This window comes from Bacillus rossius (genome assembly GCF_032445375.1).
Source record: "Bacillus rossius redtenbacheri isolate Brsri chromosome 9 unlocalized genomic scaffold, Brsri_v3 Brsri_v3_scf9_2, whole genome shotgun sequence".
NCBI classification, from domain to species: Eukaryota; Metazoa; Arthropoda; class Insecta; order Phasmatodea; family Bacillidae; genus Bacillus; species Bacillus rossius.
Window position 1 is genome coordinate 16,592,282 of NW_026962013.1, and position 16,057 is coordinate 16,608,338.

Sequence of the window (16,057 nt, forward strand, 5' to 3'; positions counted from 1 at the left end):
GAGAGAGGGGGTTGAAATGGAACGGGAGGTGGTATCGGTTTCACGGCATAGCCGAGTGAGTCGTATCACTAGAAAAAAAATTACCGCGGCTGCGAAGTCGTTCAACGTTCACATATCTAATTAATTATCACACAGGGCGAATAAATTTTCAGCATTAAGTTCTCTGAAATTTCGTGCGTGTAGTTCAATATGATAAATTGATTAATACATTTCAAAGCATGGAGCATGTTTGAAATATGCATTATATAATTTTCAAATCTAGTCAGTAAATTAAAAGAATTAAAGTATGAACGCGCATGTATTTAAAGCCTTTAAAATTATATCTAAATCGCCAGAGGTACAGCAAGAAAACGGCCAATTGCTATCGCTTTCTATTGAATTAAATGTTTGTTTGAAGGTCTCCACTGTCATTTCCATTTGGAAATATTTTCAAAAAATTGTAATACGAATAATTATGGCAATTAATGTAGTTTCCAAACATTTTTATTGGAAGAGAGCAATTTTTTTTTTATATTTCGGGCAAAAGCCAGAGAATTATAAAAATCTAAGTGTGTGGGAGATTATAAAATTAAAACGTAATAAATATTTATTTTCTTTTTTTTTTCTATGTGAAAATTAAAATACCCAAACAAACTATTAAATTTTTTAAAATGTTGTGTGTTGGTATTAAAACATTTTACTTAAAAACTACTAATACTATTGACTTGAAATTCAAACACCTTTTATATACTAACACCAGAATAAATCGACTATATTCTTGTAATTCCTAACATCTTAAGCCTCTGATCAAAACCGTGCCAAGTAAACCTACATATAACTAGCAGTATTTTTCATTGTGTTATTTGAATTAATCTTCTAATGGGGATGAGTGATTTAAAATGTTATTTTTTGTTTACATAAGCCATTGATGATTAGTATTCCACATGATACAGAGAAACCTTAATAAAAGGGGGGGGGGGGAATATGAATACACAAACACACAGAAAACAGCCAAGATCAGCGGATCTCTTTCCGTGGAAGGAAAAATATTACAGCCTACACAAACACAGTGGTCTGGCAACGATGAGACAGTTGCAACAAGAACAGAAAAAATAAAGACAAACCCGAATTTGGAAAAACACACTGACGAATAGTCGACCCCCAACGTGATACTAAACAGACAATCTGAACAACACGGAGACGTAAAGTCGAACTAAGCAATCTATTCTAATATTATAAAGCTGAAGAGTTTGTTTGTTTTAACGCGCTAATCTCAGGAACCACTGGTCCAATTTGAAAAATTCTTTCAGTGTTGGATAGTACATTTATTGAGGAAGGCTATAGGCTATATTATATTATCAATAACATTAGGGATCCTTACTAAAAGTCCAATTTAGAATCAAATGCGTTGGAGGGGGTTAGATACAACATGCAGTACACGTACGAAGTGTTTGTTAATGCCGCAGGCGCTATTGCCTATTAACATTGTTGCCACGCACTAGATGCCTTATCATTCTTAATTTTCCCATACAAGTAAAAAAAAAACATCCGTATGATATTAACAACGAATCAATCAGTACCCTCATAAGAGTTAAATTAGTATTTAAATACTTTTTATCACTTTAAATCGCAAACCTAAACTATTGTTTTTTTCCTCTCTCTGTGTTTAATTTGTTTTTTATTACCCTTTTTTCCAAGTATATATATTTTACAGACTTGAAACTTCACAGTAATGTTCCTTATGTTACGCAGGATGACATTTTCCGAAAATTAGATCCCATGGGCGGTTAAAACCAGGCAACAGTGGGTACTTTGTCTGCATGAGAACAGGATTTTGCATTGTTCATGCCTTCTGCGTCTCCATGGCAACGGTCATCGCGCGGCAGTAGCGTACCCACAAGGAGGGGCATGTATAATGAGCGGCGCAAGAGTGATCTGCCTGTAGACTGCCGTAGGGAAGTACGGGTACATCAGTTGTACGATACGTGCACGAGTCGGGAAACCATCGGTGCTATTCATTTTCTCTCCGGTACATTATACAGCATTGTAATAAATTTTCACTGAATTTTTTTTTTAATTTACCATTACTGTAAATGGGAGATGTGGCTTAATTTTTTTCCATTAGTATAGCCGTGCGAAGCTGGGTCGGGCAGCTAGTGTAACTATAAACGGATGTTCTGGACAACACTACACTGGTCTAACACTACAATATCCAATAAATATCTATGGTAAAAGTTATATTTCCAGTTTAGCGAACTCTCTCTCCCCCCCCCCCCCCTAAATACACCTGACCAAGTGTGGCGCCCGGGGCAGAAGTCCCGTCTGCGCCCCTATATTAACGTCAGTGACTATGTACGGATTTATGTTGCTACTCGTGTGTCCGCCGTCTGTGTGACACATTCTGTCCAACGACTCCCACTCCATTTTCACGTAATTACGCATACCATATGCCGTATACTGAGAGCTACGATGTTTACACGTAAATAATTATTACATAAAGCACTTTGGAAAAACACACACTGACGAACAGTCGACCCCCAACGTGATATCAAACAGACAATCTGAACAACACAGGGACGTACAGGCGAACTAAGCGATGTAACTATGAACGGGTGGGTGTTTAGACAACACAGCGACGACAGCACGATGCTGAGGCTGCAGACGCCCCCGGAAGAGCGGCGACGGGTCGTTACCACAACGCCGAAATACCATAACGCCGAATGTCAAAATTGACCCCAACGCCGACAGCTAGAAAGCTGCTGTGTACCACAACGCCGAAATAACAACTGAATAAATTTGTGTGTGTTTCTTAAATGTACCTTAACGCCGAAATACCACAATCAAACCTAACCTTACCTTACCTAACCTAACCTAGCCTATCCTAGCCTAGCCTAACCTAGCCTAACCTAACCTAGTCTAACCTAACCTAACCTTTGTGGCAGTTCTGCAATGACAGTTTTCGGCGTTAGTGTATTTCGGCGTTGTGGTACACAGAAGTTTTCTAGCTGTCGGCGTTGTGGTCAATTTGGCATTTCGGCGTTGTGGTATTTCGGCGTTGTGGCATTTCGGCGTTGTGATATTTCGGCGTTGTGGTGCGTCCCCAGCGGCGACCTGGGCACACACCCTGGCAATCAGGCCAGGGTGGCCGGCACGTCTGTCTGGCGCCGGTCGGGGCGCGCTCCGCTGACCGCGGGGGAGGCGGCGGTCTAGGCGTCACGGTCCGCGGAGTGGCTGATGAGATGCCGCGGCCCCGCCACGTGCATATCGGCCAATCAGCGGACCGGGAGAAGCCAGCGCACCGTGAACTATTCGCTTCCTCCCCCCCCCCCCCAACACACCACCTTCCCCGCGTCGCCTTCCAAACGGATGTGGACGTGCTTGAAGCTATCCTGACTCCCTCCTCCCCCCCTTACACCACCATTTCTCTCTTTCTCTCTCTCTCTCTCTCTCTCTCTCTCTCTCATGCCTCCGCGGACTAATAACGGAAACAGACAAGATTCTTTGTCACCGTCTTCATTATATATGTAATAATTATTCGTAATGTTAATTGATTGAATAACGTTACAACATATAAAGCATACCTGATTTGCTTATATATCACTTCTTTGTAGATAAAAAAAAAGTTAGAATGATGATGTACCTACTCTGAAATATAATTAAGTTGAAAACATATAAATTACTCGCGGTATTAAGTGCTCGTCCCAAGGCTGGTGTAGGTACACCTTTTGAAGATCGAGCTGAAAAACGTTTAGGCTACTACTGTAAATAATAAAGTGTTGTTTAAGATGAAACACTGACCGTGTGTACAATGTTTAACTAAACAAATTTCTAAATCCGCCGCAAAACTTGTAGCTGTCGAAAAATTATTTCATATAAATAACTGTAATACCATAATTTATTTTCTATTTTACGAAAATAAACAGGTATTTCAATGGTTGTAAAAATTTGCTTGAAAAAAACCATTATCCAGACGTTTATCAGTACAACTTTAATAACGTTTTTAGAATTTGCAACTATAGGAAACATATTTATATCATACGTCGTAGTTTCCTTTTTCAACTTCATTTTTCGTGATTAACTGGCAGACGTTTTTCAGTCATGTTGAGACTCGTTTTGTACTTGTATTTATCTCTAAGCCTAGGAATTTTTAACCCATATCGATATAAGGTAAAAACTTGAAAACGACAGGAAATTTTAAAAAATATATATATATTTTAATTTTTGATTTCCCCCCCCCCCCCCCCCCCCCCCCCCCCTTAAACAATCTAAATGGTGGCCTCAACTTTTCAAGACAAGTAAAGACTTTTTTTCTGGAGATTTATTGTAGCTAAAAGGTAAATATTATCAAGAATCATATTGCGCAAGCGACATCGGATTTTGACTTTTTAATTTGGTTCCAATGAATTTTGGTTTCTGTATCTCCAACGGTTGTAACTTAGAGCTTTGCCATATATTCGTTGTTTTTTTTTTTTTCTAAGAAAAGTATAGCAGTGTTAGAACCTTTAAAGTTTGCACCTTTTGATATACGATTTCTATCCAATTATTAATTTGTGGAAAATCCTCATTTTGTGAAAATACAATAGCGGTTCGGGGAAGAAGCACCAATCGAGAGAAGCTAGTTATTAAAAATAAATTTGTTTTTACACTTTGACCACAATTCACTAAATTAAACAGGAATATTTAGCACTCACAAAAGCCAGATTATGTGTGAGTGCATCTAGTTACTTTAATATACGTGCGGTATTTTGACTAATGTAAACATTTTAAAAATTGTAACATTGACGAATAAATAAACCAAAACTTACTTAAGAAATCTTACATAAGTTTTTATAGAGTATAAAGTAAAAAAGAGTAATTAATTTAAAAACAAGATTAAGTGTAACATTGTTTCAGAAAAAAAAATTATGTTTAAAAAGTCAAAATTTTATTATTAATGAAAAATACAATAACATAAATTACTACAGTATATAAAAGCTTACTTATGTATTACCGAAATCTCTTTATCAGTTAAATTATTCATCCAAAGATTAGCATTTTTATTTGAAAATAATTTTTTGTTTCAGTTTTTGGAAACAAAATTTCTAAAAAAAAAAAAAAAAAAAAAATCTCAGTGAAATTGTTTTATGAAATTGAGCAATAGGTAAATTTATGCTTTCAGGGTGGTATGTAGAGGAGCACTAATCACCAAAACAATACTCGCTCGGAACTCGATTTGGGAAGCGCTAGAGGGCGGTACGCGCTGTGTGACGAAATGACGACAAGCGAGACGGAAACAGATGGAATGACAATGCATCGATGAATTCAAGGAGAAAAATTTCCCCCCCCCCCCCCCCCCCCGAAAATTCCCAACCACACGAATTCCACGTTCAACAACTGTTCGCGCCAGCAGTGACGTGCGTCGACGAGAACACCAGGTGCGGTCTCGTGCGTTGCCAGCAGCGACGGGAACACGGGAAGCAAGGTCTTCTACCGTATAGCGACGGGAACACGGGAAGCAAGGTCTTCTACCGTATAGCGACGGGAACACGGGAAGCAAGGTCTTCTACCGTATAGCGACGGGAACACGGGAAGCAAGGTCTTGGACCGTGTGCCACGGGGCTTCCGTCGACACCACAACTTGATAACGGCGGTTGCTGGGAACCGCGAGTTTCATTTCGCTTTCCCGGAAAATATTCATCTAGCGCTTCGCCGGTTGAGTTCCGAGCATAATATTGTACGGCGTCTTGTGCCTGTCTGCTTGTGTTCTACCAACGTGCGTTCGCCACGAGTTTTGAAACATTCTACACATCTTTCGTTAGTCAGTGCTGTGCGCGCGCTGCTTTCCCCCGAAGTAGCTTCCCCGAGGGAAAACAGGGGCGGCTCCAGGAAGACTTCATACACAGGGACGTAACCAGACCAGTTTCCACCCGTGGCAAGAACTCATTTTGGGCGAACCATACCAAAAACCTCTTTCCGACAACACCTCATATCGCCGCAGCATATTAATTCCACGATTCCAAATATTTTTGATTGGACTTAGAAGGTAAATAAATATATTTTATTTGCAGTAATTTCATTGTTTGTACATCGTAAGTTGGATAGTACTCGAAAGATAACCAAGTTTTAAATATCTGATGGTATACATGCATCTGTATGTATCTTTCAATACATTTGCAATCCGAAAATTTCATTTATGGTCTAACACTACAATATAAAATAAATATCTATGGTAAAAATTACTCTCCCAGTTTAGAGAACTCTCCCTCTCTTTCCCGCCCCCCTCCCCCAAAAAAAAATTCACCCGACTAAGTTTGGCGCCCAGGGCAGAAGTCCCGTCTGCCCCCATATTAACGTCAGTGACTATATACGGGTTTATGTTCCTACACGTGTGTCCGCCATCTGTGTGAAACTTTCTGTCCATCGACTTCCATTTTATTTTCACGAAATTACTCATACCATATGTCGTATACAGATAGCTACGATGTTTACACATCAATAATTATTACATAATGCACAGTTTTAATACACGCTCAAAATCAGACTTTAAACTTCGTATCCCCGGCCACAAGACGCAGTACTATTCCAACTGCTTCACTATTTCTGCAGCGCGCGACTGGAACAGGCTCCATGCAGAGTTTCCGGGGTCAGAAACACTCTCCAAGTTTAATCGCAAAATTGCAAAATACACCTTTCAATGTCGCCAATCGGTCCACAACCACAGCAGGTTATGTATATGGGAAATGTTTGTAACCACATATATGCTGAATTTATGTTTTTAAATTCATTTATTTGTAGTGTTATTTACTTATGTTTGTTTAAGTCCTTTAGAATTAAAAATTATAAAAATCTTAAATCAGTGGTTACAAACATAACATATACATTGGGTTGTGTTAGGTTAGTTTATTATTATATATGCATATGAAGTATGATTTTTGTGCAGTTTTGTAGAACTGTGATTAAGGCTAAAAGAAATAACTTCGCTACTAAGTCAATAAACAGTTTAAAAATATCTAAACTTTAATATAAATTATGCCGACTAAATTTTGTGAGCCACAGATGCTCAGGATGTGTGCGGTTGGAGTTTGACAACTTTTAATGGACTTTCCTTGCCAGGACATATAAACGTCTATTTTTTGTTCGCCTGGGAACACGTGAATTGAAATACTTCAAAATAACTTTTTTTTATAAAGAAAAGTTTTTGTCGCAGTTCGTTTTCATCCCGTTTAAGTTTTTGTGAATTTTCGTTCCCTCGAACGAAAATCCATTAACGGCTGCGTCACTCATTTAATAGGTATAGGTTTTTTTTTTTAAAGTGAACTGTTGAAAAGTGATTTGAGATTATACATAGTGTATACATTCAGAAGAGCGTATGAGTAGTTAATGTATATCTAACCTTTCTCTATAATGGTATCCCTCTGAATTTTGTTGCAGTATGTAACTATCTATCTCTTTATAGCACATTTTTCTTTAACAAAATAAAAACACATAAAATTAACAGCAGACATACGCCACATGTTTTGATACACTACTATCCCGAATATCATTACAATTATTAAAATGATATATCTTCTGGTAATTGAGAAAAACAATAATTTTCCACATTTATATAAACAAAGAAAACATTGATTCCGAGCTAAGAAATCACGCTGGTGCTCTGTATTTCCAAAGTTCAAAAGTTGTTTACAAATTAGTTAATTAATTCATTAATATAACGTCAGGCGCTTGATATTGGTTCTTAATCATCTGGTTTCCGGCAAAAAGAATTATGAGATTGTCAAGCTCAGTCGGCTCGAGGCAGAGGTCTCTTAAATCACAGTGCGACCAAGTGGCGCGAGACTGTGTGTGTGGACAGGCGCGAGGTAAGGGGCGAACCACTGTTGAGCCTAGCTCCAGTGAGGAGAGGCGAACTATGGAACTTGACAGACATTGAGTGACTTGGCGAGTAAACATTTTCAAGTGCCAGTGATTTGTGATCGGACATTTATAATTATAATTATTTATTAATGTAAGTATTAGTAATTAATAAAACTGTAATAAAACTTAGCTAATTGGGCTATCCCATACGAACCCAGTTCTCCCCACGTAAGTCGTAACAACAAATTGGGTACCAATAATAAATATAAGAAAATTACACACCAAAATTTTGGGAAATTCAAACCCTAAACACTCCCGAGTCAATTAGAACTGGAAGTAAGAAATTAAGAAATAAACCTCTTGCTTTAAAGTTACGAATTGCTTTGTTTTTATTGAAATTCTTTTTTAAGGGGCTAAAAAGGGGGAGAGATAGGATTTATTTAAAAAAATATATAACTGATTAATTAAGACGTAAATTATTAGTAGGAATAGTAAAATTGATAACTACAAGATATGATTTTCTACTTTGCAAGATTCCAACCCTAAGGAATGTAAAAGGGTTAAGTTTGGTTTAAAAAATAAATTGCATTTTTCCGTATCTACTAGATTGTGGGGTAAGAAATTAGGAATGATCAACAAGTACATAAAGTTACGAATGCCATTTTTTTCAATTTTACAGATTTTGTTGTGTTAGAAAGTGAAAAAGGAGTAATTTTTGTGTAATCATAAAAAACTCATATTTCGTTAGAATATAAAGCTTGATGTAAGAAACCAAGCATGAAAAAATATATATTTATAACGTATGATGCTGATACCATTTTTTATTCAACCCCAAAGTCAATCAAACGGGGGTACCTTAGTTTTCATAGTAATAAATCATATATCCAAGAAAATGATTATGGTGGTAAGGAATTGAGCAAGAATAACTCTATCATGTTTCTATATTCGACCGCAAAAGGGGTGAATAGGGGGTCAATTTTTTACTATAAAATTTTTATCTCTGTATCGAATCAAGTGGGATGTGAGTTATTCGTTATGATTTATAAAAAAGGAAAAATTTATGGACATGTTTTTTTCCTATTTGCTTTAGTTCTTCATATAAATACGGTTTTAAAATTTAAAAAAATATATATTATCAAATCAAAATTAATTTCGGATTTTGGCAATTCTTAATATAATCATAATTTATGCTACCATATCTTATTCAAATTTCTGCGAATTATCTTCTCCTGATTTGAAGCAAGGGGTATGTTTATTTAAAAAAATAAAAATAAACTTGGAATCCGCTAAATCAGTATTGGCAGAAAATTTTAAATTTTGTATAAAAAAAATTTTTGTATAAAAAAGTTTACTATTTTGTTTTGAAATTAACATCTGCTGTAAAATGAACAGGATGAGTTTGGTTTTATTTGGTTAACGGATATTGCAGTATTTACTCAGTTTTGAATTTTAAATAGGCATCCATGTGGGAAAAGTGGAGAGGGTTAAAAAAATTGGAAATTTTTTAAGTTAATACTAAGCATTTCTAACAATCAACTAATACGTTGGATAAGAAATGTTATATCTGTTCTCTGCATTTCAAATAAAGTTAGGATTATATGAAATACCTTAAAATAATGGAGCTATTTGTATTAAGGTGAAATTATTTAATTATTCTTTGCATAGTTTTAACCATAATTAAAAAAAGTGTAAGTGTTAACGATGGCATAAACTTAATTAAAATGAAACGGCGCGTGTTTTCTTTTAATTGCCTACCTCATTAAATTAAAATAAGTTAAGTGCGATGTCATCAAGGTAAAATTAATCCTCGGACACACTATTACAAAACTTATAAAGTCAGATACTTAATCAATACTAAAAATATAGAAGAAGGCCTACGCAAAAAAACTTTTAGAAATATCATATCAACCATAGTTTTTGTTGTGAATTAAATATTTTATTTACCTGACAATTTATTGTGTATATTTATTTAGTAAAAATGTTTGGAATTAATTATATACTTTTCGTTCAATGGTTAGATATCAGCAATACCCTGAAATTTTGCGAGCGAAGCCGTGGGATATTAACTAGTGTAAATATATAATGCTCACCGAACTGTTTGCCATCAGGATGGCGTCATGAGTGGAATAATGTTCGCCGTAATGCAAAACAACACCCGACATTAGGTATGTAAATTTAGCGTATTGCAATGCAGAACACGCAAAACGTGTTTGCGCTCATTAAACGGGCATAAATATTTGATATCAGTGATACTCCATTCTGAATCTTTTAACGTAGACCATTATGCTCTGGTAACATTTACAGCATGCAGTTTGCAAGAAAACCCTCACTCAAACCTGACTAAAAGTTCTTTGTTAATGTGAGGCTGGACGTCAACCTTAAAGCAAAAAGAAAGAAAGAGAATATAAATATCACAAGTTTCAAAACAAAATTACGTTATTTTAATCCAGCCTATAAGTTTAGTATGTTGTAGTGAATAGTATTTTATAGGCCTGCTGCAAGCATTTTTTTTTTAAATTCTGAATTATATATCAAAACATAATGCATTTACGTGGCTAAAAGAATTGGAACGATTGGTTTAAAAATGCTGAAATTCATAACGTCAAATTTTGTGATAAAAATCTTATTAAAATTCAAGTGTTTTAAAAATATTAATTATTACATTCAAAAGAAATTTCTTTAATCAAAATAAGAAAAAAAAATATTAATATATTGTCATGTAGGCTACTGAACTTGTAATTTTATGTTAATTTATTACTATGTTGTTTATGCATTTGTATAAAAATTTCAATTAAAAGTTAATATCATTTACTGTATTTAAGTTTCACTTAGAGCAATGAATTATATATGTATGTGATATAACCTGAACTGCTAGAGAATTGTTTTAGGTACTTTTGCTATGAAATAAATTATATCATGTAAACTAATTCTTAAACTGGCGTTTTCGTAAGTTATATCTAGTTGCAGATATACACAGAAGTCCACACCTTTTGAACCTGAAGTCATTGGAGACATGTAAACGAATTTCACCAACAAATAACGCATAATTTGGGTACAGATGAAAGCAGTTATCATTTGTTTTAGTAATAGCTTTTAAAGCGCTGACGTTAGCGTAAACGCGCCTAATTCCTAAACTTTCTCCTTAACGTAGCATCGACCTGATGTTGCTTCGCATAAAAGTGATTTCAGTTTTATGATTTGTTTATTTTTTTTTCTCCTCCCGCCCAGACATCGCAGCGCCAAGCCGTGGCACAGAGTATCGATGTATCGAAGTATCGATTCTCTAACGCAAGCACGGGTTTTTGTCGCTCGACGCCGAATGGGACGGAAGTAACCCGCGAGTGTCGAAGGAAAAGCGGAAGGGTGGGAGTGTATGCTGGCACGGGACGTGAAATTGGGTCGGGAAGTTGAGGGTTTGGGGTTCGTTCCGGTTGGGGAGGAGGGGTGGTATTTGCAAGGGAAATGGGGCGGCTGGTTGTGATTGGCTTGTCGGGGGGAGGGGGAGGGGGGGAGGGATTGCTAATGAACTGGGTAGAGGAGTTTGTTTGTACGCAGGCTGCTCGCGGGATGGTAGGTAGCGTTATCTTCCTCCCGTCGAGTTAGAGGGTGGAAAGGGGGTTGGTTCAAATGGGCAAACGGGGGAGCGTTAAGGTGGACCCGGGAAGGGGAAGGGGGAAGGGGATTTCACATTCTCGAAGGAGGAAGAGAGAAGGCTGTTAAGGCGCGTCTTGGGGCGACGTTTCATTTACCCGCCGCCAACGGCGATAGAGACCTCCGCAAGGCAGGGATAAGTACGTAAGCGAGATAGCGAACGAGACGAAGAGAACAAACAATCCAACTTCATTTCTCGTCGACTCGAGGGACTGATACGGTTGTGCGAACGCTACCAGAGGCTATACGTCCTCCCCCTCCCTTTTTCCTTTCCAACGAGGAAGTCTGCCTTCCTGTGCGGGCATCAAACCGTCAAACGGCACGGGAAATACTTAAGTTAAACTGAGAAACAAACAAAAAAAATTGAGAGTTTGAAAATTTGATAATGGTGAATAGATATAGAGCGGATTCACTTAGTCATGGGTGTATTTGTGTTAGCGAGGCTGGATGTTAAGTGCAAGGATCGCTGGTTCTTCTAGTGTTGTGTCGCCTCTAAGCGCACGGTTGTGGACTGGCACATAGTCTTCTCGTCGTGCATTTAGCAACAATGAAATCTGAGTGGTAAACATAGTATTAAACGGCAGATAAATGAAGAAAAATGTGTAATGGAAGTCTCTTGAGTGCTTCCAATAATTTATACTGTATATTTCATGCCTAAAAGTTTATTTTAAAAACACGAGTTTTAGCCATTTAAACTTTTCTAAAAATTACAGTTTTAAAACGTTAAACGGAAACACAACTACTTAACAACCCTCCACGTATTCTTAAATGCTTTTCGTAAACAAACACCACTGGATATCTTGAGCAATTTTATAAATCGCGTGGTTTTTTTCTCGATGCTCTGCACACCGAAAGTGTGATCGGGTAGGCACGCACGCCACTTAATCTATGAACTCACATCCTCTCCTCCGCTATACAAATCTTAGTTTGTTTGCACCACTTAAAACTTTGTATCTGCACAACTTTTTTTTCCAGAACAAATTAATTTTGAAGCCAATTATATTTATTGTTTTAAGTCTGGGAATTTATATATATATTTATTTAATATAGCCAGCAGGTACAAAATATCAATATATTTATTTTTAAATCATACGCTTCTATATTAAATCGAAAGCTTCAAAATTCTGTTCCGCATAGTGAAATCCGATGTATTACTCTGTGCCAAATGCGGAATGGCGTTAACTGCAAACCAGCGAGTTGTAGCTATAAATATGGGAAGAGACGAAAACAGAAAGATATAGGCATTAATTCCAGATACAGAGACAACTTAGAAAGAGGGACAGACATTTAGAACGATAGTCAGAGAAACGTAGACAGTAGTTGCGGTAATAGAAGTGCTAAACCACTTACAATATATTATGTACTAGAAACTTGCATGATTCGCGTCATGTTGGCAGCAGACTATAGTGTAAACAGCTGTTTATTTTAATGACACATGTTATTGAGTTCGTGGGTTATTTGACACCAAAAGCCTGAACAATCTTGCACAAATTGTAATGTCTAGTGCCTGAAAAAAAAAATTCGAGGTTTCAGTTACCACTAGGATAGAATCCACAATCCCCTACATACTCGGGCAAATTCCACCTGCTTATTGGCTACTGAATTTTGAGACCTGTTAATCGTGATGCTTGAGATTTGATACTTCTTTGGGTGAAGATATTTTTTTACGGCTCAAAGTCATTCAGATAAACTGTGATCCAATCACAGAATAACGCGATATGAATCCGCGAATTTTTCCCGAGTATGGCTTAGTCGTAAGCATGTCATAAAAGAGGATGCAATCAAGCACGGCCCATCAAAACATTACGTCATGATTATATGCAGGAAAATAAAAGTCTACCGCGGTGTCAGAAAAAAAAATGTGAATTTTGCAGGGCTCTTAGTGATTACTGCTTCGTAGCGACTCTTTGAAATTCACGTTATTTCTGGTGCCATAATGGAATCCATGAACGTGTGCGTAATCAGATAGACGTGATGAGTTCATTGGCTGCTGCCGCATTTGACCTCTTCGGGTCGCGCATGATGCGATCATATGTTTTGCTGGGGTTCAATACAATTTCTTGGACATACGCCATTGCAGTTTTCCACTGTTTGTCCATTGTAAAAAAAAAAAATTAATAAATGCAAAATAATAAATAAAAATGAAAAACATAATCCCACTGAGAACAAACCTAAATCAGCTGATGTCAACCTGATAAACCCAACGATGAACCTAACAGGTATGGACAACCCAACAACGACCCACAGACGAACACATTCAAACTTACCTAAATATCCGACAGCACAATAATTCGTTGGAAGGAATTTAGTCATGAAACATTAATAACATCACAGACGATGGGCTAACAACGACGAGGCAAGAATCAACAATAACAGTGATTGCTGACAGACAACAAAACATGGACAATTGCAGCAAATATACGAACACAACGATGAAGATAAACAGATATTATGGGTAACACAACGACGAAAACACCACGAACACAGTATGTTTTCTGTGACAAAAATGTTGCGACGTTTCGGGAACTGGCATCTGTTACCGTCATCAGGCACAAACAGACTGATATCGAACACAAACAGTGTAAAACTGCAATGGCGTATGTCCAAGAAATTGTTTTAAATCAAAATTGCATGAATGATTTAAATAAGGTTTTCCTGGGTGGTTTTTTTTTTCATTGGCTTCTAATCCTTCAGGGCATCCCAAATAACCTGTGATCAAATGACCAGGGACGTTCAAGTGTAAAAACTTTTGTATTCTAGACTTGTTGCCAAATTATAACAAATATTTTCCAGGTCTCTATTACTAGAGACCGAAACAAATTTGCTGATTCAATTCGCGATAGGCTTAAGTTCAATACCAGTAAACGTATTTACGTTAGGCTCTGGACTAATGAGAAATCCTCAAAGAAATAAGTATTCAATCACAGACAACCCAATTGAGACTGCTAACAAGTCACTAACCAACGAACTGGCGCTATTTTCCCGACTATACAGAGGACATTGTAGTCTACCCTAAAGGTCATAACCCCCAGCAAAATTTTTCCTATCCCTATCTATTACTGGGTCACAACTTGGTTGGTTGCACCCACGAGATTGGCGGAGGCTGTGTATTTCGTCTCCAATTTATAATTGGCCGGGGTCGACGTATCTATTTTTTTTTTTTTTTTGCGCATGGAAATTTGTTCGCGCTTCGTGGCTGGAGAGTTTATGTACGTGTAACTACCGACCGCCACCCATTCTCCCACTCCCCCTTTTCCAATCATTTGCCTTTTCAAAATCTCGCTCACCCCCTTGACCCGGCTGAAGTTATTTGCGTTTTATTTTTTACTGTTCCACCCCTGTCGGTTAACATTCGGAACGGTGTTACGCGGACCGCGGTAAAATGCGGCACCACTTTCCCCAACGATTTTAGTACTTCCGGGAAACAGCTGCTGTTCAAGTGGTAACATTTTAACCTCCGATGTATATATTTTATCTCTTACCCGCAAAAAAAAAAATTATATATAACGGCCAATACTACAACTCCGAAAAGCGGATGTGAAAAAAAAATTCGAAATTACTCCAAATAATTTTACGTTTGACTTTTTTTATGACGCAGTAGTAAAAATTAATAAACGTGGTTTGCATATTTACCGAATCAGTGCCGGTTCAGATTTTTTAAAAAGGTTTTTTTTTTTTCATTTTTCAGTGAATGTGAATTGTTGTAGCCGAGAGCTCTTGTTATAGCTACATCTCATGAGAAGTGTTTTGTTTTAAGTTTTATATTTATTATTTATTTAATGATATTTTATTGCCAGCTGAACTAACCAAAACGTCCTAAATAGGCTGATGCTGTATGAAAATAAATAGAAAAAAACGCACATACCAAAATACAAATTACATTAAAACAAAACAAAGAAATTCTCAGTGCCAAGGCTGTGGTGATAGATTACAGTCTGCCAACTGCCAATTCACTGAGAAAGCCACAAATAACTCAATCGTAACTGAACATTTAGTTCCCAGATTCAAAACTGGAATTTTTTTTTTCCTTCCACGTCCAGACCGTAGATTGCATTGCATTTTTGTAAATGGAACAGAAATATTCACGTAAAATTACAGATATTTGTTAGTTTGTACATGTAAACAACTGTATAACTATAAAATAGTGTTCGCAGTAATACTTGGTTCGTATTCTTACCCGGACATTGATACTTTGTGTAGATCCAGTACCATCGACAGTTAAAGTTATTTTTAAACCGTTCCCTAGATAGCTTCCCAGTAATAACTGCGCAAATAAAATTCTAACTATTAAATATTCAATAATCTTTCCCATGTTTAAAAGTATTGTGCTTGAATAAATTATTAATTAAAATATAAAATAATGCGCCAATTTTCGTAAGAAATACTCAGTTTTATTTCTAAAAAACGTATTTCATATATGTAAAAATAACCAGAGCCATGTATTGTACAAATTTTCAGCACAAAAAAATATTTTCTGTGTGGGAAGAAAACGCTAAATCATCGCAGAATCATCCCGGCATTTTTAGGCCTGCTTTATAAATTACGCAAACGCAATAATGCAAGAAACGCAAGACGCATAAAGTTCAATAACGAC

General features: G+C 36.8%; 1 protein-coding gene across 1 annotated transcript in view; it reads left to right on the forward strand.

The window, feature by feature from the left end:
• The window catches only part of LOC134542935 (uncharacterized), a 335,320-nt gene that overhangs the window by 181,652 nt on the left and 137,611 nt on the right, over positions 1-16,057 (forward strand). The gene's annotated exons all lie outside the window — the stretch shown is intronic.